A 25,556-nucleotide genomic window follows, 5' to 3' on the forward strand; every position below is an offset into this window, starting at 1 on the left:
CTTTTAAAGTAGAAAAGCCCAGAGAGTGTCAAAAAATGCTTCTAAAATTTGATTTATGATTTAGTGTTTGATCATTAAGCTGAGTGCTGTTTAAAACTGTAGTATTCATCAAGTCTGAGATATAACGTGTTTCACATGAGTCGGACAATAGCTGTACCTGTATAAAGATAGTCCCTTTACCTTTTGTTCTTTTGACCTTGACACATAGGTTCTTATGACCTTATCCCTTTTCAGTAAAAAGTTAACTGTGGCTGTAAGAACACCACTGGTTTTTTTATTGAAAAAGGAGAACAAAAATCCCCTCTAAGAGCACATCTGAATTAGAATTAAATCCAAATAAATGTAGTTTAGAAAAAATAGTGCTGACTATACAGTTGTTGCAAGTAGTAAAGCACATTAATAGGTACTAGAGAGTATGCCTCTATCTTTTTCCTACATCTTCCAGTTTTCTGGACAGTTTAAGATCTCTGTTTTTCTGGTCCTGTTGAAACAAAATGTTTATGCATGACAAAATTCTATCTACAAGCCATTAATGATTCTGCAGCTTACACTGAGAACAATGACAACCATAAAATTCAGTTTATTCTCTCTTTTGGAAGAAAGAAATGCAGAAAAGACTGTCTATTGCAGTGTTCCTCTACTTTAAGGTTTGAAATATGCTTTTGGGAAGCTGATCCTGGCTGGAAATACATTTGTAGCAAACAAAAAAGGTATTCTTGAATATCAATTAGACTGGACTTTTTGAGACTAGCTAGCATAAAAATATATTCTCACACGCAAAAGTTTCGGAGTAATCTTCTTAAGCAGCACATTTTTATGCTGGGCTTCAGTCCAGTTTGAATACTAACACCAGAGTTGTAAGTCTCTTCACTGAAAATATGGGCACATACTAGAAACGCTGATTCAGCTTATCAACAGCAATGCAGATGTTACTATTCTGATAAAAGGAAGGAAGGAGATTTCAGTCTGTTGTCTGGGAGTCCTGACCACATACACAATGATTTACAGTCAAGCATACTACCAAACACCTTTCCTAGTAAGGGCACACTTTGCAATCCAACAGTCGCTCCCATAAATGATTCTGCATTATGCCATGGTAACTGGTAGGAGAATATAAACTTTTTCTGATAGAGTAACATTGCAATGCAAGATCAAAATCTAGGAAACTTGTCAACAAAAAAAGAGTGATGGAAAATACAGCTATCAAATGAAAATGCCTGCAAATAATTTTTGCAATGGTTATTTCTATACAATTTTCAGTTTCTTTTTTCCTCTCCTAAGTGAATAGGGTGGTATTGAGGTCATTTTAATGTAAGTATAGCAGGAAAGTAGGTGTTGGAAGCTAAAAGTGAAAGTAAGACACTTAGCACAACTGTGACCAGACTTCAAGCTCACACTTTTTTGCCCCTAAGAGGCACTGGCCACTGTGAATATTTTAAACTCAATATATGAGAACAAGCTGCATTGAACTAGGAATATGCTCTTGCTCATTCTATGAAAATTTTACATCTGTAAGAACACAGTGAAAACATACAGCTACTGAGAGTATTCGTGTCTGGGAATTACTGAGCCAGAAATGATGTTGTGTACTTAGAAGCATGCTGGGTATTTCTTTCAATTAATTGTCCAGTAATTTTTGAGCAATTTATGCTTTAGTATTCAAAACATTTTGCAGTGAGGGAAACCATTTCATGCTGGATGCAGGGACACCTTTTTGTTTTGTTTAACCTACCACCAGATGGATTTGACTTAAAAAGTTACCTGTTTAGAAGAGGCTATAAATGCCCCTAAAAGGAGGTATGTAGTGCATCTATCTGTATGCTTAGTTCATGCAGGGGCACAGAGTTAAATAAAATATTTCTTAAGTTATATATTCTTTAGATCATCCTCAGCATTTTAGCTCAGGCTAGAAAGAACAGCTGGCAAAGGTGTAATTTCCTTTGTAAAAGCTTTAATTTGAGCTTGAGTTTAAAAGTTTTGGCTTAAACCCTGTCTTTAGCATTGGGGTCTCTTCCATTTTCCTTTCAAATTTTTTTCTCATCTTTTTTTCCCCTCAATAATTAAAAAAAAAAAGTTTAGAATTGAGGCAGGGTTTTTTTCTTTCAAATGAACATTTTAATTCAAGGAGATACTACATTTCAGTAGCTTTTCTCACATTCTTATTTTCTGCTTTGACATGTAACAGAATGACTGCAGTTTCCTTAGCTGTTTCCTTTTTTAAAATTTTCATATTTTCTACTTCTATCTGTTTTTCCCACTGGTAGCAGATAAAAGAATGTGTAAGTTTTCTCATTTCTGATTTCTCATAACTTCTGTAGTCAAAGACAATTAGAACCATACATATTATTGTTTCTCTGTTGATGTTTTAACCCCATTTTGCACAACAGTCTGCTACATTAACTTCAATGGACCTAGCACTAGTTTGGAGGATGCTATAAAAAAAGATTACTAGTTCTTATAATACATAACCACATACTGCATTTTACCCATTTTACCCAGAAGTAAACTGGTTTTATTCGTTTGTCCTCTTTTGTAATAACTTTTCTAGTAGTAAGTGTTTTAAAGCTGGGATAAAAGGAAAGGCTTGACTTGTTTTCAGACAGATTTCTAGGAAAGCAGATATGTTTGCCTAGAGGTTTGATTTTTAATGATCCAGTGTGTCTATCTTGGGACCAAGCTGCTAGCTAACAAATAATTTGTTCAGTTCTGTGATTCATCCATATTTCTTCGATTTCTACCAAGCATTACCTCAATTATGTTGAATATAACCACACTTCAAAAGTATCTTCTTGGCCACTGCATGGCTGGTTTAAGAACAGAATTATAGGGATGAACTACAGGAATAATGTGAGTGCTGGAAAAGTCTATATTACTGCTGAACAGGGACTGCCACAGCCATGATGGTGCCAATAAATTATCTGTGTGAGAAAATTACTGCTTTTTGCAGGACCCAGGAAGTATGAAGAAGATATCAACAGTTCTTCCTATATACCAATGCCAACAAGGCACTTCTGGGTTAAGATATTTGACTACCTTGTATTTTAATATATTAAGATACTCAAACTCATGGTAGTTTCTACCTGAATCTCAGAATTCAAACTGAAAAGTATTAACATAGTGGATGTGTGCCAATGCCTAGATATGCATGTGTGTTGAATTCTGTCTGTGTTGTCATAGATAGATTTTTATTGTGTATTTTGAGATTCAGAATAAATTCAGATGCATTAGACTAGTCAGTCTGCATTAGGATAGTCAGATGTAAAATTTTACAGAAAAAAAGATAAATCCTTTTTTTTGAAGAGCCATGAATTTCAGAGAGAAGAGGAAATTGTTCTTCTCTGTATTTTATTATGTTCACATGGTAATTTTCATGTGTCATCTTTTATGGAGTCCCCCAAGAAAGCTTGGAACTTCAAGGCTGTGACACTGGTGTATAAAGGTCACCCCTTTTGGTCTTACGATTCATAGCATTTTCATGTTTTCTATTTAGATCAGTGTGTTCAGGGACTGATATTTTCACTTACTCAGAGGCAACTGACTTTTAATGACTTTAATTCCAACTGTACTGTGCTGTAGTAAATAAAAGGGAATCCAAACTGAGACAAAAATTATCAGTCTACTGATGGGTAAGTGCTAGATTAATTTAAAAATCTATATGTGAATGATCTTACACAAAAAACGTCAAGGGTCAGGTGGCAAGTTTGGGTCTGATACGCAGTCTTCCACCAGAGAAACAGTGCTGACACATATATAGGATATCATGGGTAAGTCCATAGATACATTGTCATCCAAAGATATTGAAGGAATTTGTAGCGTCAATATTGTGGTTCTCTTACAGTGTAAGCAAAGGCCCACTGATAAGGAGAGTTATTTTACAGAAAATTAGATTATTTTATGAAGGCAGTGCTGGAAATTAGTAGCATTAGGACTTCTGATAAAATTTCGGCTTTGTTGGATCTATTATCAAATTCTTTCTTGCTGTCATAAGGTTGCAGTAACATTGCACATTGTTGGACTGGCTGTCTATATTGCTAACTGTTGACATGTTACTGCAGTAATTGACTCAGTTCCTCAGGGCTGCAGCTTTAGGATTTATTAATATTAATATATATTTATATATTGTTAAATGTAAATCCATGATTTTTGACAATGTTTGAGAAAATCAGACACTGCTGCAAGTACATTGAATTTTTTTGAAAGTAGGGTTTTCATAATTAATGTTTTTTTGAATGTACCTCAGACATATATAGTTAAGCATGCTGTTTTCAAAATAGAATACAATACATTTGTAGAGGTTGCTGTTACCACTTAACTGCTCTGTACTCTAAATATGTTCTAAATTATATAGCTCCAGCATGCTTATAAATATATTTATTACCTCCTGTAAGAGGTTGATAGGTAGTCCTTGTAAAAGATGGAAACATCTTGGGCTTTGGCTCCTGTTATATCACCTTTTAATATAGGAACATGCTGAGAAATACAAGGCAACAAAGTTTTTTATTATTTACAAGGCTTTGTCAAGCTTGTCCTCTGAGAAACACTTTTATGAAGTTTGTGGATATCATTTATTCAGTCTATTATTAAAGCAGTGTCCTCTTTCTGACAGATGAATCAGCTTCTTATTTCTGTCCATCTTGTAGTGCATTCACTGAATTTGCAGCATCACATCGAGGAATGCTTTCCACCTTGGTGCAAATCAGCAAGTCAGACCCATAACAAACCACAACATAATATGGAATGTACAACCAAGAAAGTGGTTCTCCACAATTAAGATACCTTTAAAAAAAATTAACCTGGTATAAAAGTATTAATTACTTTTAAAGATATAGGAAATGAAAAATCAGTTGATCAAGGCTGTTTCTTCACTCTCTCTTGGTTCAAGGTTGGGCAGAATTTTGTATTTTTACTATGGAAAGCTATTGAAAACAAGCAACAAGATTATTTTAAACAAATCCAATTGATGATATAAAATTTCCTCTTGTGTTTTTTATTTCATAAGGAAAATCCCCATTCTGCATATTCAATTATGAGCTTTTCCTCAAAATCCTAAAACTGCCTTAACTGGGACTTGTACCTATATTTTTATATTCAGCATCCATTACACGAAATATTTAAACTTAAACTGACAAGGCATGGTGTGGGCCATTTTTACTCTAGCTCAACAGGGATTTTGTGGTCACAGTGAAACTCAATTGCAGCTGTTTTAGCATCACAGTACATCCCACATATAATTCTGTTTCTCACAAAAATGTTCAGGAGCTGATTTTAAGAGGATCTATAAAAAAAAAAACAGAAAAATATGTGCAACTTGCCATGGGTCTGAGAAAACAGAGGGACACATCCAGAATAGATTTCTTCAGACTAAGGGGGAGCTGCAAGACTTGCAGTTTGAAGTTCATGGCCTTTTTTTTTTGCTACACCTTTATGTTCTGTGTAAAAACATGGTGAAAAACTAATTTGCAATGAGTTCTATGGAGAGTTCCTCCTAGTGGGGTACTTAAATGAGGGTTAACGGACCTTAAGACTTGAAGATAAGGTCCAAGCTGCATCTGAACTCAGATCCTTAAATGTCATGTATCAGCTTTTTAAATATTATTTTTTTCTGAAGAAGTATTTAGGATTTCCCCCATCGGGTTCTCCATTAGTTGCTAAGTTCACTGAGTATTCTGTTGTGGTTATTTTCTTATCAGAAAAGATCATCAGTGCTTTGGGAATCTGAATGTGAGTTTTGAGAATCTGAATGTGAGTCTCCTGGTACAAAAGTCTTGTCTTCAGTCAACTACACTTTGTGGTCCTCACTTCTATAAAATCACCATTTTAGCTTTCAAATGTATTTTTCCTTATGTTTCTTGTGTTGATGAGTTACAAAAACAAAAGATTAGTTCATGTGCTAGTATGAGTTCTTCATTGCAAGACATGACTTTGTGCTGGAGATGCTTACAAATTTTTTTTATGTGTTATTTTAACACAATTTCAATTTTGGTAGTGGAAGGTTGAGAGCTATTTTTTCAAAAGTGAATATTGAAGTCAGCTATTCTAATTGTATTTTTTTCATATGAAAAACTTTCTTGCAAGAAAGAAATGTATTTGCTGTAAGTTATGAAGTGGTGGGAAATCTGTACTGTTAAGATGAGATATGACTGATGTTTATTTTGAAATACTTCTCTTTTTCCATTAAGAGCTCATGGTGATATCGCATGTTGCTATAGTTCCATATCTACTGTCTTCCAAAAGCAAAGCACAGTATAGGTATAGTTTACTTGTAGCTTTCCACTTGGTTACCAGCTGGAATTTCAAAAGATCATGGAAGGTTTAGTTGTGAAAACATAACTTAAGATACCTAGGAAATCCCAGTCTGCATCAAATTGTTATACAGCTACATTTTTATTCTTCTGTAGTTAAAGGTCAGCTGTTGCAGAGGACTCAGAGATAAATTTTTTTCCCAAGTTTTCACTGAAGATGCATCTGGTCAGTTTCTTATCTAACTGGAAGCTGAAGTCTTGCAACAATTTGCCCTGTAATATATTTCTGACTTTAACTAGTGTATTCAACGTATGTGTATATTTCCCGAAGGACTTAATTTACTCCCAACAATGAGCAAATTTGTATTTATGTTTCTTGTCCGTTTATGTATATTCCCTCTGACTGTGGGACAGGACGATTCTTTGTGTACCTTTTCAGAAAATATATTGCTAATTATTCCAACCTTGTGAACATTGACATGAGTTTTGTGCAAAATATGAAGTGTTTAGATAATAATGGGGGAAAATACTGGTCTCTAATACAACCATGATAAATTTAGCATGTCTTTGGAATAAATATGGTCAGGTTGACAAGAGAGAGCAATGCCCCTGGAGACACTTAAATTCTTTTTAAAAGGGAGATCAAAAATACCCTCAGTTCCTTCAGGCAATAAAAGTGGAGAGGAGAAGAGACTGAATGAGCTTGGTGACCAGATACTGAAGTTTTCTAAGCAGCAACAGAAAAAATTGTAGTGCTGTGAACAAACTTACTAGTCCATTCCTTCAGAACATAAATTTACTACATTTACCACTTGAAGGAAAGAATCCAGAATATTTTTATCTTGCCTCCTTTTCTTCTGCTCTCTTGTCTTCTCCTGCACTTTCCATATATACAGTGAAATATTTGCAATATAATTCAGCCCATCATAATTTATTTCCTGGAATATGTAGCACCTGGTCAAAGGGAAATTCAAATTGTAGCTTCTCAGCATTGGTAATTTGTGACTGGGGAATGACGTGGGCATGGAGGGCAAGAAGGTGCAGCTGCAGAAGGGGTTGAACTGACCGGACACACGAATGACAGGACAGAAAGACTCTGTAGAGAAGTGAAGTTTGCCTTGGGAATGAGACGTTGCAGTGTTGTCTTGTAACAACTGGTCATGGAGATGAATGCTCAGAGGCCACCATTGGGCAGCAGAGTCTGGCTGGGGAGTGGATCCAATGCCAGGTATACATAAGGAATTGGCTCCTGTCACACCTGTGCAGATTCCATGTTAAACTGGAACTCTACCCAATCATCGTGCACTAAAGCTTTTCTATTTAAGCACAAACATGTGCTGATTTCCTAGCATTGGAGTTCAAGTTCTGTCCTTTACTCTTCTTTTATGTTTCTCCAAACATGTTTTTTTTTAACCATCAGAAAGTATACAGTGGGATTCAAGGTAGCTACAAGCAAACATGAGAAGTTGTAATAAAACAAGAGATGTTAAGAGACAGCCTAAATGTTTATTTTCTGAGTTTAGCCCATAAGGATTTGCAATACTGGATAGGTATTTTTGTTTACTTTTTCTATTTTCTGATGGCAGACCAGCATTATTAGATCTTGTCGATAAGTGGAAAAGATTTCAAAGCTGGATATCTGCCTGTAGCTGTCCTTTTGGAAGCTGTAGTTTCTTTTTAGTGGTCATAGGGTCTGCATTTTTCTCAGAGGCAGTATGAGAGGAAAGATTGACAAGCTGGTTTAATATGCTTTCAGCTAACAATTTTACAGGATCAAGAAATTGTCAGAAGAGACTTGTATAGGTTTAGAGACAGTGTTTTGTGGCTTCTTGAAGTAACAAATAATTATTTTCTTTCTTTTTTTTTTTTTGACAGCTGTTTTACAGCTTTTGGAGAAGCTGGATAAAAACCTAATGAAGACATTTTCATGTGATGACAGATTCAAGCATGCTTTATTTTCCAGTTCTTGATTATACAAATTGACTTCACGCAGCAGCACAATAAGTAAATTTCATGACATCTTATGGTTCATTGTTTTCTAATGCTCACTATTGTCTTCTGTTAATGGTTTTTTTACCATCTGTGCATTCTGCATGAGGTGACATGGAAAGATAATAAGTATTTTGGAAGCAATTATAAAGTTTATATTGAAGTTTTTGTGCCTATTGAAGGATCTATTCTGTAGAGAAAGGAATTATCTTTCCTACAGTGCAAAGAGTTTGGAAATTGGCTATTCATAGAGCTGGTTCTCCATGCAGAAGCTTCATATATGGAAACAGAAGAAAAATATTGCCAAGATTTTGTAAGAGCAGAAATAGCTTATTCTGTCCACCGAAAATTGAAATTATTAATGACTCTTAATATTAAAAGCAAAATCTTATGTTTAATGGCAGAAAAAGCCCTACAAAAAAATCAGAATCCACTTATAATAAACATTTAAGTGAAGTAAACTCTTAGGTGAAAAGAAGGTGTGTTCATGGTTTGTAACAGTCTAATTTATGGTGATAATTTCACTGCATTTTTGCTGGATCTGTCCATTCAACATTTTATTGTGTGTTTGTGTTTTTGTTTAGTTTAGTTTAGTTTGGTTTTGGTTTTGGTTTTTTGTTTTGTTCATTTGTTTGTTTTTGTTCTTGTGGAGGAGTAATGCATTATTATCTCCATTTTACATTTGGGGAAACTGATCTGAGAAACTGCCCTGTGAATTTGGCTGTTTATATGCATGAAGACTTCTGCGCAGCTGTAGAGCATCTGATTTGTCATGCAGTAGAAAAGGCATAACCTTGGTGAATCCTGGTAAAGGAAGCACGGACCCACAACCCTCTTTTTGTTTCTCTCTAAAGTACCTTTTGTTGAGTAGTGACAGCTTGACAAGGGCCTCTTAAAAAGTTTCCCAAGTTTCCCAGGTTGTGGAATCTCAACTTCACTAGCTCCAGCTCCATAAGCATGACCCTTATTGCAAGAAGTGTTCCATACTGTCAATAATGCTTTATTTCTGAAGCTTTTCATTTGGATCTAAGGTAATGATTACCAGAAAATCTTAAAAGACATCATGTGATAGGAAAAAAAACCCCAAACTATGGAAATCTAAAAGGCATAAGAAGAGGGGAAGAAGTAATGAAAACAGTTGTTATATATCATATTTCTGTTCTGGAGAATAAACAATACAATATAGGGAGGTTTTCGCTTCTTCATTATTTATTCAAATGCAAAGTTAAGTCACTGTTCCTGTCTAGTTTCTATTGGGCAAAATGCCAGTCTCAGAAAGGCAAGCCCTTAAATTACATTGGCTCCTTCCTTAATCAGCGCTTTTAGCTATGATGGTTCCAAAACTTGCAAGTAGGTGTATAGTTTAGTAACTGCCCTCCATCATATCATCTTTCATCATTCTTTTTTCTTCTGGATCAGTGAAAGAAAAACTTGACTAAATGCTGTTGTGAAAGTGACCAGCCATTTGTAAAATACAGCAGGTTAGATGCAGATATTATGCGCCTGGCAAAGTGGACCTAGTAGTCTCCATATTGGCTGATTAGGTAGTTGCTAAGATAAAATTCAGACTGAGACTCATATACCAGTGCAAAATACATGGAAATTGCATAGAAAGATTATCTGTCTCAGACACCAGTCTGGAAGGTAAATATTATAGTGAAGACAAACAAACAAACAATTTCCTTGTATGTAGAAAGCCATTAATTTTGGTTTTATAAATACTACTCTAAAGATGTCTGCATGTCTTAAATATAAATTTTGTTCCCTTAACATATTTTAATTTCTTTTACATTACACCCTAATATCTCTACCTAATGCTTATTTCAATAGGATTAAAACGTCTCTTGTTCTTACTCTGTATTTTTGATCAGTTCTTTAATTTCTTCCTACTGTGCTTTTTGTTCAGCAGGTACTGCATGTACGAAACTACATGGGAAAAAACCTGGCAATAGTTAAGTCTGAGTATGTTCCTACTAGCAGATATAACTTGGTAATGATCTGGAGGGTTTGTGTTTTTTCTAAACAGCTGCAAGCACTAACAACTTGTGCAGAACTTCTGATTTTCTGATTTTAATTACCAAATATTCCACATGTGTCATTGGGCATCAGAAAAATTTTATTAACACGAACAGCAGAATTTTTTATTTTGAGGCCTGTGTGAAAGACACTAATAGATGAGGTATTAAAAAAAAAAGAAAGAAAGCAAGAAAGCAAAGGCAAGCACAGTGGGATTGGGATTTTAAATCAAAATCTTCCTGAAGAACCCCTATTTCAGGTTTAATTCAGACCTACATCAGAATAGATAAAGGCGAATGTGAATTTTAAATCACACTTAATCTTCATCGAAATAATTATCTCTTTTAATGAAGTGGTGATTGTGCAGTGGATTTTGAAACCCTATGTGGATAAAACTGATTTTACTTTTTCAGTCTGTTTTTTCTGTCCATTAATAAACCAGGCATAGAAAATATACTTTCTAGAGTAATGTGATGAGCTCATAAATCTTTTAAGATTGATATAACCTGAGATAATGAACACAGGAATTGTTTCTGGTCCTTATCAATTGTTATTTTGATCCAAGCAGACTATTTCAACCTTTCTTCCTATATCTCACTTTATTTAGCTATTTCTCCCCCCAGGTGTCAAGTACGGCACAGGCCAGATATATTTCACACCTAAACGAGTGGACTAATGGAATGGTATTTACAAGGGAAGGTGTATTATGTACAGGGACTCTGTACTATTATTGACAAGACTATGAATTAAGCTGTGATTTTTTTTCTTTTCAATAATTATGAAAATTGGTTTTATTTCCATGCTGTTACAACAGAAAGAAAGAGACTGGTTCTAAATGGCAGTGTACTGTATTGTGAAGCAATTAACTGAGTTATACATTCCTTTCACTCAGGGTAATTTTCTATTAATTGTACTAACTCATAGACACAGTACAATATAAACTGGGGCTCATAAGCACCTCAGCCAGGAGTAGCAGAAAATAAACAACCTCATAATAATGAAAAGAAATCTGTATGGAGTAGGTGGATTAAGAGACAGTAAAATTGTGTGGTGAATGTGCGACTGTAAGAGGGACTGAGACTGAAATGTGAATTTATTTATGTATTGGGTGGATGTTTTCTCTGTGAAAATTCCTAAGTTTTACAGTCCCCTACTCTCAAAACTATTTAGATTTTACTCTAGCTATCAGAAAGTTTTCCTGTTGCCTTTGATTGGGCAGGTACTAAATTATCTTTTTATGTTAGTTTTTCTTTTCCCCTCAGATCCCTCTCCCTCCAGTGAATACAGTTTATGCTCTAGGATAGCTGACTATCTCCTACTGCAATGTTTTATCCACCTGCCTAAAGTTAAATTCTGGCCTTGACTAGGATCACTATACCCATAACATGACGCTGCAGTTAGGCAAGAAGTATAAATAATAGCCAACAGCCATATAACCACCAAACTTAGTAAGGTGGGGCTTTTTTTTTTTAATTTTTATTTGCTTGTTTGTTTGTTGGTTTGGATTTTGTTGTTTTGGGGTTTGTTTGTTTGGGATTTTTTGTTTGTTGGGGGTTTGTTTGTTTGGGATTTTTTGTTTGTTGGGGGTTTGTTTGTTTGTTTGTTTTGTTTTTTTGTTTGTTTTTTTTGTTATCTGTAACTGAAAACAAGCAGGAAGATTTTAAGTCCTCAAAGTCGAAAGAACTCTCTTGTTCCCTTCATATCCCACTGGCAACATCCTGTACTTGTCATGCTATGAATTAGGTGTAGACTTAGATCAATGTTCTTCACAATTTTAAAGGCTTTGAATGTTACCAAAAATGCGGTAAAATAAAAAACTCCGTAACACCAATGTAGTATTAAGAAGCAGGCATTATTTATTCTGCTGGATGCATAGGGGGATAGCTCCTCCCAAAGCCATGCATCCTGAGTACAGGAAAATTTCTGTTTATATACTGTATTTCACATACATATTTATTGATTGTCCCGGACTAAACATACATATTATAATAATTTCCCCCAAATCATTAACATATTTCCCCTCCCCTTTACACCTGCGTTCTTTTGTCCTGGGGGTCTCTCTGGTGGCCGCTGGTGGCTGTGAACCCCAACGTTTCAGGTGACCTGGCTGAGTTGGCAGGACACTGAACCTGGTGAACTTCCAGTTTTCCTTCTCATACAATGGGCATTGTGAACTTTCCACAAGCCAGTAGTTTTGGAGAACAAGCATTGTGTTAGCTCACCGATGTAGGCCATTTATCATCTGGTAAAATGAACATGTATATTTGATTTGCCTTTTATTTCTAGAAGTACTGAAAGCAATCTAACTACTGTACAACAAGACAGAAAAGCGAATTTCCCCAGACAAATACCATAGGAGCTAGTGGGAAGTGTCTCTCATGCTTACATTTATGGCCTTATTTATTTGTCTGTATATCACAGAATCACAGAACCACAAAATCGACTAGGTTGGAAAAAATCTTTAAGGTCATCAAGTCCAACCTATGACCTAACACCACCACCTTGTCAACCAGACCATGGCACTGAATGCCATGTCCAGTCTTTTCTTAAACACCCCCAGGAACAGTGACGCCACCACCTCCCTGGGCAGCTCATCCCAGTGCCCAGTCACCCTTTCTGTGAAGAATTTCTTCCTAATGTATAGACTAAACCTCCCCTGGTGCAGCTTGTGTCCTCTTGTTCTGTTGCTGGCTGCCTGGGAGAAGAGACCAACCCTCACCTGGCTACACCCTCCTTTCAGGGAGTTGTAGAGACTGATAAGGTCTCCCCTGAGCCTCCTTTTCACCAGGCTAAACAACCCCAGCTGCCTCAGCTGCTCGTCACAGGACTTGTGCTTCAGACCCCTCACCAGCCTTGTTGCCCTTCTCTGGGCTCACTCCAGCACATCAGTGTTCCTCCTGAGTTGGGGGCCCAGAAATGGACACAGAACTCAATGTGTGGCCTCACCAGTGGGAAGTGCCGACTACAGGGGAAAAAACAAAATTCTGCTGATGGCATCAGTCCTCAAGCCACTTATTGATAATATGGGTTTTCCTGTTCATTTCGTCTTTCATCCCTGAACTGAAGGAATTGAGCAGAACACCACCTGTGCTTTTGTCCCATCAATGAACCAACTCGGAGCCTTGAAGCCCATTTTAATTACTCTCCTTATCAACCTCATCACTGCCAGCCTTGATGACCAGCAGTGGGTCATAATAATCACAAGGCTGAATTAGTTCAGTGAGTCTCCTGGTAATATCCCATACTCAGACCACATGGAGGCAGCAGACTTTCCTGGGATGGGTCGGTTGACATACAGGGCCCTCAATTCCCCTCAGAAGGGACTCGCCTACTAAAACCACCCTTCTTTTCTTCTTAATATCTGAGGTTGTGATCTGTCTGACAGATGGAGTGCAACTGGGAGACCCTCCAGACTGATTATTTTCTCTAGTGTCCTCTGCCTGACCGTCTGGATCCAGCCCTTACAAAATAATTTTTCTCCCTTAAATTTGCCTTTCAACACAGTTGTAGAGTTGTCAAAGACATTATTGTAATACAGTTCTATTTCTTAAGTCACAGAGATCTTGTGCTGAAACCTTTGCCAAAAGTTTATGATTGATACTATCGCTGAAGCAATTTTTATCCTTTTCTAAACTCTCTATTACTGTGACCTCTTAAGTGAGTTCTTTAGTTAAGAGTTGTATTGTAGTTGCAATGCATGTGAGAAAGCAACTGTATTAAATTTAGATGTCAGCTACTTCTGTTTATTATCTGCACCTGACAAAATTTGGAGGGTTTTCCACCTTCCTGATCTACAGATGGCCCATGCAGTGCTACCAGTAAGTTGTGCTGGAATCAAAGAGCATCATGTGTGTCAGAGAGACTTTGACGTTTTAGAGCTGTCCTTCCTCTGCCTTAAGCTGTCACCTGTCTCAACATTTTTGCTGAGCAGCTAAACCTTCCTTAAATTACGTGTAGGCAACCTGCAAAGTCAAACCTCAGGGTTGCCTGGGTAGGCTCATAATCTTTTTTGTGTCATGATTAATTATCCCTGGAGAAGGGGATATAGAGAGGTTACAGCAGTTATAACAGTTGCTCTACTGTTGCATGAGAGAAGATCACATGATAGTCTTTTCTGGAGTTGGGCCATCAGTATATCAGTTGCTAATTGCTACCAGGTTTTCATTTTTTTCAGTATAGTCTAAGTCCATCTGACTCAGAAAAAAACAACACAGACAGCTAGTGCTTCCTATGCTGTGCACTGAGGAACTGAACTAAAGGTTGATGGACAACTGAAAACTCAAAAGCAGTTCTGATCATAGTCTTCAAATCAGGAGGGGTTGTTCTTTCTTTTAAAATATTTCCATTGAATATTGTGAGATATTTCTACTCAGTTTTTGATTCTACTCAGTTTTTCATTCTAGTCAATTTCTGGTTCTGTATAGTTTGAGGAGTTAACAAAAAATGATGTTTTCTTTCTCAAGATTGATCTTTTATTTTATGCCCATAAGTCTTTTCTTTTTTTTCTTTGAGTAAACAATTCTAGTTATTTTTAGTTTTGTTAATGAAGCCCTAAAGAAGATATGGAATTTTTTTTCCTTTTAGACAAAGGAACAGATAAGCAATGCAATGGCACTGGAGGTTGGAAAGTGCTACATTTCTGTGCAAAAAACTTCTGGATCTTTTTGTCATATAGCATAATTTAATGCAGTTGCTTGTGATACTTTGGCATTTGTGATGCAAAGCCTGTGTCTTCTAGGATGACACTGTCATGGTTTTAACCCCACCTGGCAATTCAGTACTAGGCAGTGGCTCATTCCTTCCCCCCACAGTGGAATGGGAAAGAGAATTAGAAAAAAGTAAAATCTGTGAGTTTGGTCACCAATCTAGTAATGGAAATGCTGTTAAAAAAAAGACCAAACAAGTCACTAAATTCCTAAATGATGAAGAGGGAGATAACAAAAAAAGACAGGAATAAAGTCTAAGAAAGACAAGTGATGCAAAATACAACTGATCACCACCTGTTGGCCAAGTAACAATCAGTCTCTCCTGGCCAGCTCTCCCCAGTTTATATACCGGGCATGACTTTCTATGGTGTGGAACATCCCTTTGGCCAGTTCAGGTCGCCTGTCCTGTGTGGTCCCTAGCAGCTTCTTACGCATCTATTCACTGGGAGAGCATGAGACCCTGGACAGTGCTTGACTCAGGGTAAGCACTGCTTAGCAACAGCCAAACCATCAGTGTGTTAACAACATTATTCTCACACTGAATTCAACCATACCTGCTACTAGGAAGAAAATGAACTCTATCCCTGTGACAACCAGGACAGATGCATTTCATTGGCTGTTCTTTGTTTTATTTTTAAGTCAGGATGGCCTCAGAACATGAAATTTTGAAGGAAATATTTTTTGTCTGTAATAAAGGTTGTTAACGGTTTAGAAGATAAGATATGACTTTCTAAATTTGTGGACTCTTCCGTGTACCAGACAACAGTAAAGCTAGATACAGTATGTTAAGTATGGACAACATGGATTATTAGAACAAAGGTAACTTATCAAAAATGTGTGGCCATGTGTGCTGTCACATCATAAAATGAAGACGTTATCATTATCCAATCCTGTCCACACTGCCAGGTCTTGTTTGTGTCCTTAAAAACATACTTCATATCATGATAAAAACAGACTTTCTCTAGTAGCCAACACTGTTTCCCTGATCTGTTCCCTATAGTTAAATCCATTACTGGTCATTTGTAGAATGACACTGTAATAGACCTTGATCTATGAAGAAAAACCATTCTCTTGGTCTTAGTTACTGCCTCAACTCACTTTACAGTTGCTGTAGAAAAACTGCTTCTATGACAATAATCTGACCTACTGTGAACATTGAGTGGGATGAAACATGCCTTAAAAGTGCCATTTACTTTCTGCAGGCTACAAAAGAGTCTTGACAACTGTCTCGCAGACTTTTTTTACTGAGACACCTTTCTGAATGAGTGGTCTCAGGGATGCTTGTAGGCAGCGGCTTCCATGAACAAGAGCTTTGTGTTAAAGATTGTCCATCTATCTTATTCACCAAGCAAGAGTTTTGAATTTAGCTTAATTAATAGGTGATCTTCACCAGCAAGTCCTCACAATGCAAATATATCTCTACCAGGAGCAGGAACACCACCCTAATTTTGTCAAATTTCTCAGTGTACATCTTTGCACATTTGCCAACTTTATGCTTTTGAACAGATATTATTCTCGCTGCAGAAGTGCAAGCAAAACATGACCTGGCAGAAAACCCTGGAACTATAGATGAAATGAAAGAAAGTGAAACTGGAATACAAAGACTGCAGTATTTTTACAAATCCTGATCATATTCTGGCAAGACTTCTGAAAGTATTTCTGTAGAGGAAGCTATTGGCTCATGTTAGAGCCAGAAGGAAGCAAAGAGGGAGCAATGAAGTCTGCAAGGTAAACAGTGGATTCCAAACAATCAGAATTATCTGTTGTGGGGTTGCTGCACACGGAGAAACCTGGTGGCTGTTGGAGTCAGTGCTGTCACAGCTGATGAAGTAGAAACTTGGAAGTGCTCTGGTCTCTGCAATCTGGTACTACCTGTGTCAATAGGTAAAAATAACCATTATATAAATCCTAGATTTCATAAAAACCTTGTTCATTTGTTTGTGAGTGGTATCAAAGTGGTATCAATACAACTCTTAACTAAAGAACTCACTTAAGAGGTCACAGTAATAGAGAGTTTAGAAAAGGATAAAAATTGCTTCAGCGATAGTATCAATCATAAACTTTTGGCAAAGGTTTCAGCACAAGATCTCTGTGACTTAAGAATAGAACTTTCAGGGAGGACAGTAGACACTGAAGTAGAATATTTTTAAAAATAAAAATATCACCTATTTTTGCCCTGTCCAACTTGAAACAGAACAGATAATTTCTTACATACATATTTTTTGATTTAGGTTGCTATGTGAAGTTGGGGGTGGAATTAGAATACTTTGGCATTTATGAGATTTAAACACAAATGTATCTGAGAGATAAGTGAAATTATTTCTACAGTTACCAAGTGGAAAAGTGCCTCTTTCTTTGTGTATATCAATTACTTTGTGGCTAGAAGCCAATTTAGTAATAATTATACGTAAAGTAATGGAGTTACTTTGGGTAAATTCAGAATCTTGTGTGAAACTTTCCCCTATATTATTGTAGTCTTAATGTATGAAATTACATTTTACTGTGTAATGTGTTCATTACATGAAAAGATTTATTTCAGTGATGAATGCCTTATATAAATTTGCGAAATAGAGTACTGAATACAGAGAAGACTTAGTTAAAAGAATTTTATTTTCAATGTTATTTTGTTTTCAGAATTTTAAACTATTTTTTGCATTTTTATTTGTCATTTAGCTATGAAAAAACTAAATATTTTGAATTCTGGAAAAGAAACAGTTGTATAACTCACACTTGTGCTTTTTTTTTTTTCTCTCATCAGTTTTAGGTCACAGGAATTGGTGTGGGTCACCAGAGGCAGTTAATTTTTAGAGAAAACTTCTTAAGGTCCATTTAAGGAGCAAGCATTATTGATTTGACTGGTCTGATCCTGAAAATAAGTAAATTAATTATTTTTATGTTTCTCTTTTTTTCATTAAATTCTGCTTTTCTGCTTCTTGAAATTTCTTTTTTTTTTTTTTTTGTGGAAATACCTGTTTTCAAGAGATTTCAAAGATTTAAATTAGATGCAAGGTTTGTAGCTGTGAAGATGGTCAGAATGAATCTGGGGATCAGACCTAATAACTCTGGAAAGATCTCTGCTCTGGGCTGTTCCTATCCTCTGCAGAGGTCACAGATTCCCTACCTCCACAGATGCAGGTCCTGTCCCTACATTGCACCAGTTCAGTTGACTTCTGTAAGGTACAACTTCAGCTTTGATCATCACTGCTGACCAGCACTGTGAAGGACAACAAAAAAGACTTTTTAAAATATTTTAACAGCAAAAGGAGGATCAGAGAGGTAACATTGTTACTTCATGAGGTCAGACAGTTCACAAATCAGGATGTAGACAAGGTAAAGACATCTAACGCCTTCTTCACCTTTGTCTTTGATGCCTGTGATGGGCCCTGGGACCCTGGAAGCCCTGTGCTGGAAGACTGTGAATCTCAGAGAGGATGATAAACTCACAGACACCCCAGAAAGTTTTTTGAGACTTGCTGCTCTATTTGGATGTGCACAGACCTCTGGAGCCCAAAGGGATTCATCCCTGGCTACTGAAAGAGAGGGGAGATGGCACCATGGGGCCTGTCTCCATTATTTTTCAACAGTCTGGTAGTCTGGAGAGGTCCCTGTAGATGGTAAACTAACAGGTGTTGTCCCAGTTTTCAAGAAGGGCAAGAAGGATTCCCCTGTTAATTACAGGCCTAGCAGTCCCACTTCAGTATCTTGTAAAATAATGGAGAAGGTTGCTCTGAAAGTTACTGAAAAGCACTTGAGAGACAACTCAGTCACTGATCATAGCCAGAATGAGTTCACAAGGGGAAAATCCTCCTTAAACATCTTGATTTCCTTTTAAGACAAGACCAACCATGTAGCTGACTAAAATACGTAAGTAGATGTGAGTTTTTTTCTGAATTTCAGGAGGTTTTGATACTTTCACAGTAATCTTCTGTACAAAATGTCCAGCAAACAGCTAGTCCGTAATACATTGGGTGACTGCAGCCCTGTCAGTCTAACCTTGTGTACTAGTTTGAAGACAAACCAGTGGGAGGCACCAAGTCAGAATAACAATTTAATGGAAATTAAAGAAAAGGAAAAAAAAGGTAAAAGAAAACACTGTCAAACTGACAGAGTCAAGGTACAACCTGACACCCTGTTAGGCAGGGTGGTGGTAGCAGTCTGGTAGAATGGTGGCTGCAGTCCTCTGAAGCCGTGATCCTGTAGTAAAAGAGTCTGCTCTTCCTCAGAAAGTCCAATGGTGGCTGTGTAGCTCCTGTCCTCTGGAAATCCAGTGGGAAGCCGGTGTCTCTGGTGTTCAGCCTCAGATTATATCCACGATGGGATGCTTGGTTCCTCCCTCTGGGTGGAGCATCTCACAATGGGGTAATGAATCATGAGGCAAAGTGTTGATTAGGCTCATTAACAGAAGATAGTCCGGAGGGAGTTATCTCTGAGTCAGGCGGCAGGACAATGATGGACAATTAACAGCAAGATAGTCTGGGGGGAGGAGGCAAGGAAACACTGCCCCACCTGATTTCAACAGCTCCTGAGGATGGTAATAGAATACACTGCAACCCAGGACACCTTGGTTCCTGGAAAAATTAAGGTCATGCTGGGTACTACTGAAAGAGCAATGCAAGCATCAGGCTCAGTCAACTCAGATTCACGAGGAGTAAGTTCTGTTTAACTATTTTGATATCCTTCTACAACAAGGTCACCTGCCTCATGGATGAAAATGGTGGTTGTAATTTTCTGGCTTTTGGTAAGGCTTTTGATGCTGTCTCTCACAGCATCCTTCTGGACAAATTGTCCACCTATGAAATGACCATCTCTCCAATGAGCTGGATGAAGAACTGATTGAAAGAAAGGGTTAGAGCGATTGCGACCACACGTGGTTGCTGACCTGTCACCAGTGGAGCTCCTCAGGGCTTAATCCTAGGACTGTTACTGTTCACTATTTTCATCAAAGATCAGGATGCAGGAGCTGAACACCCCAATGACAATTATAATAATGATACCAATCTGGAATGTGCTGTTGATTCTCTTGAGGTATGAGAGGCCTAACAGAGGGATTGAGATTGGACTATTGGCAATCATCAGTGGCATGATATTTAAAAAATCAAAATTCCAGATTCTGCACCTGGGATGGGACAACCCTAGTTATGTGTATAAACTAGGGAATGAGATGATGAAGAGCAGCTCCATGGAAAGGGTCCTGGTCAGTAGCAAGTTGAACATGAGTGAGCAGTGCCCTGGCAGCCAGGAGGGCCACCTGTGTCCTGGGGTGCATCAGGCCCAGCATCACCAGCCGGGCAAGGGAGGGGATTGTCCTGCTCTGCTCTGCACTGGGGCAGCCTCACCTTGAGTGCTGGGGGTAGTTCTGGGTGCCACAATATAACAAAGATATTAAGCTCTTAGAGAGTGTCCAGAGAAGGGTAATGAAGATGGTGAAGGGCCTTGAGGGGAAGCCGTATGAGGAACACTGAGGTCACTTGGTCTGTTCAGCCTGGAGAAGAGGAGACTGAGGGGAGACCTCACTGCAGTCCACAAATTCCTCATGAGGGGAAGAGGAGGGGCAGGCACTGATGTCTTCTGTGGTGACCAGTGACAGGATCCAAGTAAATTCTGAAGCTGTGTCAGGGGAAGTTTAGGTTGGGTATCAGGAAAAAGCTTTTCACCCAGGGGTGTTTGGCACTGGAACAGTTCGGACAAGGCTTTCAGGCACATGGTGTGATCCTTGCGGGATCCTGCATAGGTCCAGGAGTTGGATTTGATGACCCAGATGGGTGCCTTCCCACTCCACATATTCTGTGATTATGTGATTCGGTACATGGAATGGAGTAACTCTGGACACAAGTATGAACTGGGAGAGGAGTTGCTGGAGGTCAGCCCTTCATTAGGGGTTCTGGCATCCCCGGACAGCAGCAGCCTCACTGTGAGCCAGCCATGTACCTGGGCAGCTAAGAGGGCAAACTGCATCCTGGGGTGCATCAAACACAGCACAGGCAGATGGTCAAAAGAGGTGATGATCCTTCAGTACTAGGCATTGGTGCCACCTCACCTTGTGAGCTGCGTGCAGTGCTGGGCCGCACCATCTAAGAAGGATGATGTCAATATACTAAAATGCACCCAAACCAAGCTGTTGAAAGGGCTAGAAGGTATGCCCTGTGTCCCCTGGCACGCAAAAGTGCCAACTGTGTCCTGCAGTGCATCACATGCAACAGAGCAATGGGACATGAGGAAGTTAAATGAAGATGTTTCAGAGGTAGTCCAGATTTGACAGCAGGAGAGGGTTCTTCACTGGAAAGGTGGTTGGTCACTGGAGAAGAATTCCCCAGGGAAGTGGTCAGGGCACCAAAGCTGTCAGATTTCAAGGATCATCTGGATGATTCTCATAGTCTTGTGATTTAGTTTTTGGTAGTTCTGATGGTGCAGGGAGTTGGACTTGATAGTCCTTATGGGTGGGGTCCTTCCAACTTGAGAGATTTTATGATTGCGTCGTTATATGCTGATGCTGAAACACCAAAGGGGAGGAATACATTTTCCTTATTTTTATTCAATTCCCACGTCCCAATTTCCTTTTCAAGAAATGCCAAATGAGGTGTTTCTTGGGGATTGCAGGCAAAGCTGAGGAAAATGCTATTGAGACACATTTTCCTCTTCTACTTCATGCAAGAAAAATTTGCTCCATTAGGTCTTCAGCCAGCATAAAATCCTACAAATCACCTGTAGCCCAATTGAAGAACAGTGAGATTGGTTTGTCATGGTTGTTTGCCATGATACTCAGGACATTTTCTTTTTGAAATATCACAGTTCAAAGGTTCTATTTATGTTTTTAAAACCAAATTAGAGAAGTTTGTTGATTGTGGAATGGTGTAATCTGGAGTTCAATTTACCAGTTTACCAAGCAAGAACTAGCAGCAAATTGGACCAAAAAGAAGGTAAAAAAAGGATTTTGGACAGGAGGTATTACCTCACTGCTCTGATTTGGCATTGGACAATGTGTTCTCAGACATCCCCCTTACTTAAGGGTGAAAAAAGTTCAGTTTCAAAATGACTTAAGTGTGGAGGCCATAGGATGCTAGGAGAGGGGGAAAAATTAGGAGAGAAATACTATCATACATTACTAATTATACAAATAAGTGTCATTGCATTCAGAGAAAAGTCAAGCTAAATGAAGCATTGAGATTTGATAAGCATTTTTAAATTAACTTTTTTTTCTTGCTTTTACCAGCTGCTGTCAGAGAAAAGCAAGCCTCAGACAGTTGTTTTTCTATTCACCTAAACCAAATTAAAATTAAACTGAAGGATGTAGCATGGTTGGACTCATTTGAGTGACAAACAGCTTTGTCATAAGTATGAAATGATGTAATGAAGATGAACATTCTATTAAAATAGAACATTGAATGTGGGGAACTACAGCCTTTACATGTTGTTTTTTGACTGATATTTCCTGCTGCTTCCAGTTGGCAAAATGTCCCATGGAGGTCCTGCTGTGAATCAAGAAGCTCTAGAAATAGTGGTAGCTGGAAATGGGGATAGGCATCATTAGTTTAAGTACTTCTTTCTCTAAACCAGTACTCTCTGTAATATTTAATTCTTCCTTTATCCCCAGCTATAGCAGTCGGTGGTGTACAGGAATTCAAAGGTGGGGGTTGTCCTCAATCCTCCATCACAGCAAGGGATGGGCCCAAAACATCTTTGGCAGACAAATAAGCTGCAGTTTAGCTGGGGAGAATAAGGACAGAGAAAGGTGGGTTGTGTGGCCATGGAGGAAATGGGTAGCTTGTTTTGAGACAAGCAGATTGCATCCAAGTGAGAGAGGGAATTAAGAAAGTGGAGAGAGGGACATACCATGGGTTTGTTTCCAAGCACATCAAAAGAAAATCTGCTACAGAGAAACAGTTCTGTTCAGTTCTGTGGAGATGAGGTCAGATTATTTTTTTGGATTTGTTTGTTTGGGGATTTTTGTTTGTTTTGTTTTGGATTTTTTGTTTTGGTTTTGTTTGTTTGGGTTTGTTTTGTTTTGTTGTTTTGTTTGTTTGGGTTTTTGGTGTCATTGTTTTTTTTTTTTTGTCAGCAGCAAAAGCTGTACAGCTTGATGACGGTTTTTTTCATGTTATGAAAACAGACCACATTTTTTAGGACAGATGAAGAAGAGGGGCTGGGAAAGCTCACATGTTCCAGGCAGTTGAAAGAGTAGGGCTGGATACTTCATTGCCACCCCACACTCTTCTGTTAATAGCTGCCTAAATCCAGGACCCTTCCTCTGCAAATCATCTCTAGGTACAGCAGCTACAATTTTGCATATCAAATAAATGGCTTGTCCTTCTCTATATTGAATTATAACTACCTAGCTATACCACTACCTCCTGTGTTTCTCCTTCTAGGCCAAAGTTGTCTCTTCAAATATGTTAATTTAGGAAGTTCACATGAAAATCACCAGTGGGTACACTCCTCTCCAATTTTGACTGGGCTCAGGACTGTCATCAGATTTGCACTGTGTTTGTACCCTCTAGCCCACACTCCCATGTCAATAATCAGTATGCTGAGCAACAGCAGGCCAAGTTCATCTGCTTCAAGCAGAGCTACTCCAGGGAGGGCTCTGACAGTTTTCAAATCAAGCAATCCATCAGTTTAATCTTCTATTTTTCAAGAACCTTCCCTCACATATTGCATTGCTGAGTGAGGAGTTACAGCTAGTTTCTACAAATCATTCAGACCACTTACTTGGGAAGGTAGGGGAAGCTTGACAGCTGTGACAAAATACTTCTGTGGAAAAAAATGCATGGAGGCTCTAGGACATAGGTGAAAACATCCTTCCAAATGATTGGTGGTTGTCAGCAACCTTAACCTCTTCTCCTAATCCTCTTCTTTTTGCAAGAATTTGAGAGGGAGAAAGCAAAGAGAGTCAAAAAAACCAGACCTTTGCAGTGGCAAAGCTTCACCCTTCTCCCTCCAAGTCAGTGAGTAGGCAATAATCTGCATAACATAATGTAACTAAAGTAACCTCCTATCTTGAGGAATTATTTCTGAGAATGGATCTGCACATTTGCTGGAGACAGGTCATGGTCACTTTGGGGATTTTTATCTGAGTCAAATAAATTCTCACTAACAATCTGAATGCTTCCCTGGCTTTTAAAGCTAGCAAAACAACGAACCTCATCACACTTTGAGGGATGTACTAGGTGTCTGATTGCTATCATTTCACATGAGGTAACTCATAAAAGGCAATTCACAAGAAACTTCTCTTGAGCCCATATTCAAGTAAGTCCCAGTAATCTTGAGAAATATTGGTTGGATAATGATTTCTGTGCCTTGAAATGCACTTTTGGTATAAAATGGTCAAAATTCTAACACTTTACTTTGACATAGTAAGAATCTGGTACTTTTAAAAGGAAAAAAACTTCATTTCTTGTGGCTTTGATCTTTTTTTCTATGCGTGCCTCAGGCAATCTGTAGTTGAGACCATCTTGGAATAAGAAAACTGGATGAAAAAACTCACAATGTAATATGTTTTCTCCAGTTATAATCTTCAAAATATTTCTAATATTCATAAGGTGACGTGCATTTGAGAAAACTCTAGTGAAATCCTGTCAAGGTTCTGTAGGAAGCTATATCTCTTTAAATCCCATGGGAATTTCCTTATTTTTCTGTCAGCAGCTACCTTGACCCTCCTTCTTGGTCTGTTGGAAGAATGATGGAAACTGTGATCATGTGTCCTGTCATGGGCTTAACAGCCCATGTCCCTGAACCTGAAGAGTTTAAAGAATTCATGGTTTTCTGGGGTTTGTGAGGTTTGGGTTTTTTCAATATTTGGATGTATTTCATAAGACGTTTTCTGTAATACTATCATTATCTAATCCATTTGGTATGTCCATGAGACATCAGGATGGGCTTTGCTACTGTCTAATGTTCATTCAGGTATTGATGCAAAAAATTCTGTCACTTATTTAAAGGCCAAGAGTAGAAATACAGGCTCAGGCTTGTCTTGGAGTTATAAGAATTGCAACTGTAAAATCACAGTTCAAGTTGTTCTGACTTGGAGGTACAGACACCTATTTTGTACAGATTTCTCTTAAGAAAGATGTGTAAAAGGAAGACATTTGAACTGGTGTGACACAGAAAAACACAGCCAAGGATAATTTTGCATTTCCCAAGTGTGCTACTGAAATGCTTTTTCATTATTGGAAAATTTGGAAAGCATACAGATTTTCAGAAGAAAGCAGAAAATAATCCAACACTTTGTCTTTTATGCCTTTTATCCTTTCTTTCAAACCAGACCACTTCTGCTATAGGAAATCAGGCCATTTTTGGCTGTGTTTTTCTGCAAGGTAAGTCCATACTTACATGTAAGTGCAAAAGATGTTCCTGTGTATTTTGCTGGAAGTACTGAGCACATCTGATATTTGTGTAATTGATGCCCAAAGTGACAAGAATGCACTTTCACCAGACAAATATTTTTAAAAAATCCCATGTTAACATGTATATGTTGATAGCAGTGTTGAGGTGTTCCCTTCTTTGTTGAGGCAATGAGCATTACTAAAGGAGCAGGCTTTAGAAAGATGCAATCAATTCATTCACAATTTACATGCTTTCTAACTGAGTACAGAAGTGACTGGAATTG

General features: G+C 38.0%; 1 long non-coding RNA gene across 4 annotated transcripts in view; it reads right to left on the bottom strand.

The window, feature by feature from the left end:
- Positions 1 to 25,556, bottom strand: part of LOC121658407 — an 83,294-nt gene that overhangs the window by 31,269 nt on the left and 26,469 nt on the right. For 2 of the 4 annotated variants that reach the window (XR_006013950.1, XR_006013949.1), the window contains exon 2: positions 18,075 to 18,167. This is a non-coding gene — a long non-coding RNA (uncharacterized LOC121658407). Of the gene's footprint in view, positions 1 to 12,080; positions 12,490 to 13,044; positions 16,826 to 18,074; positions 18,168 to 25,556 lie in introns of those variants that run through there. The other 2 variants (XR_006013947.1, XR_006013948.1) reach the window with 2 other exon arrangements.

The sequence above is a fragment of the Corvus kubaryi genome, unplaced genomic scaffold, assembly GCF_017639235.1.
Source record: "Corvus kubaryi isolate FWS band 111438036 unplaced genomic scaffold, C.kubaryi_AGA036_p1.0 split3-37296, whole genome shotgun sequence".
NCBI lineage: Eukaryota > Metazoa > Chordata > Aves > Passeriformes > Corvidae > Corvus > Corvus kubaryi.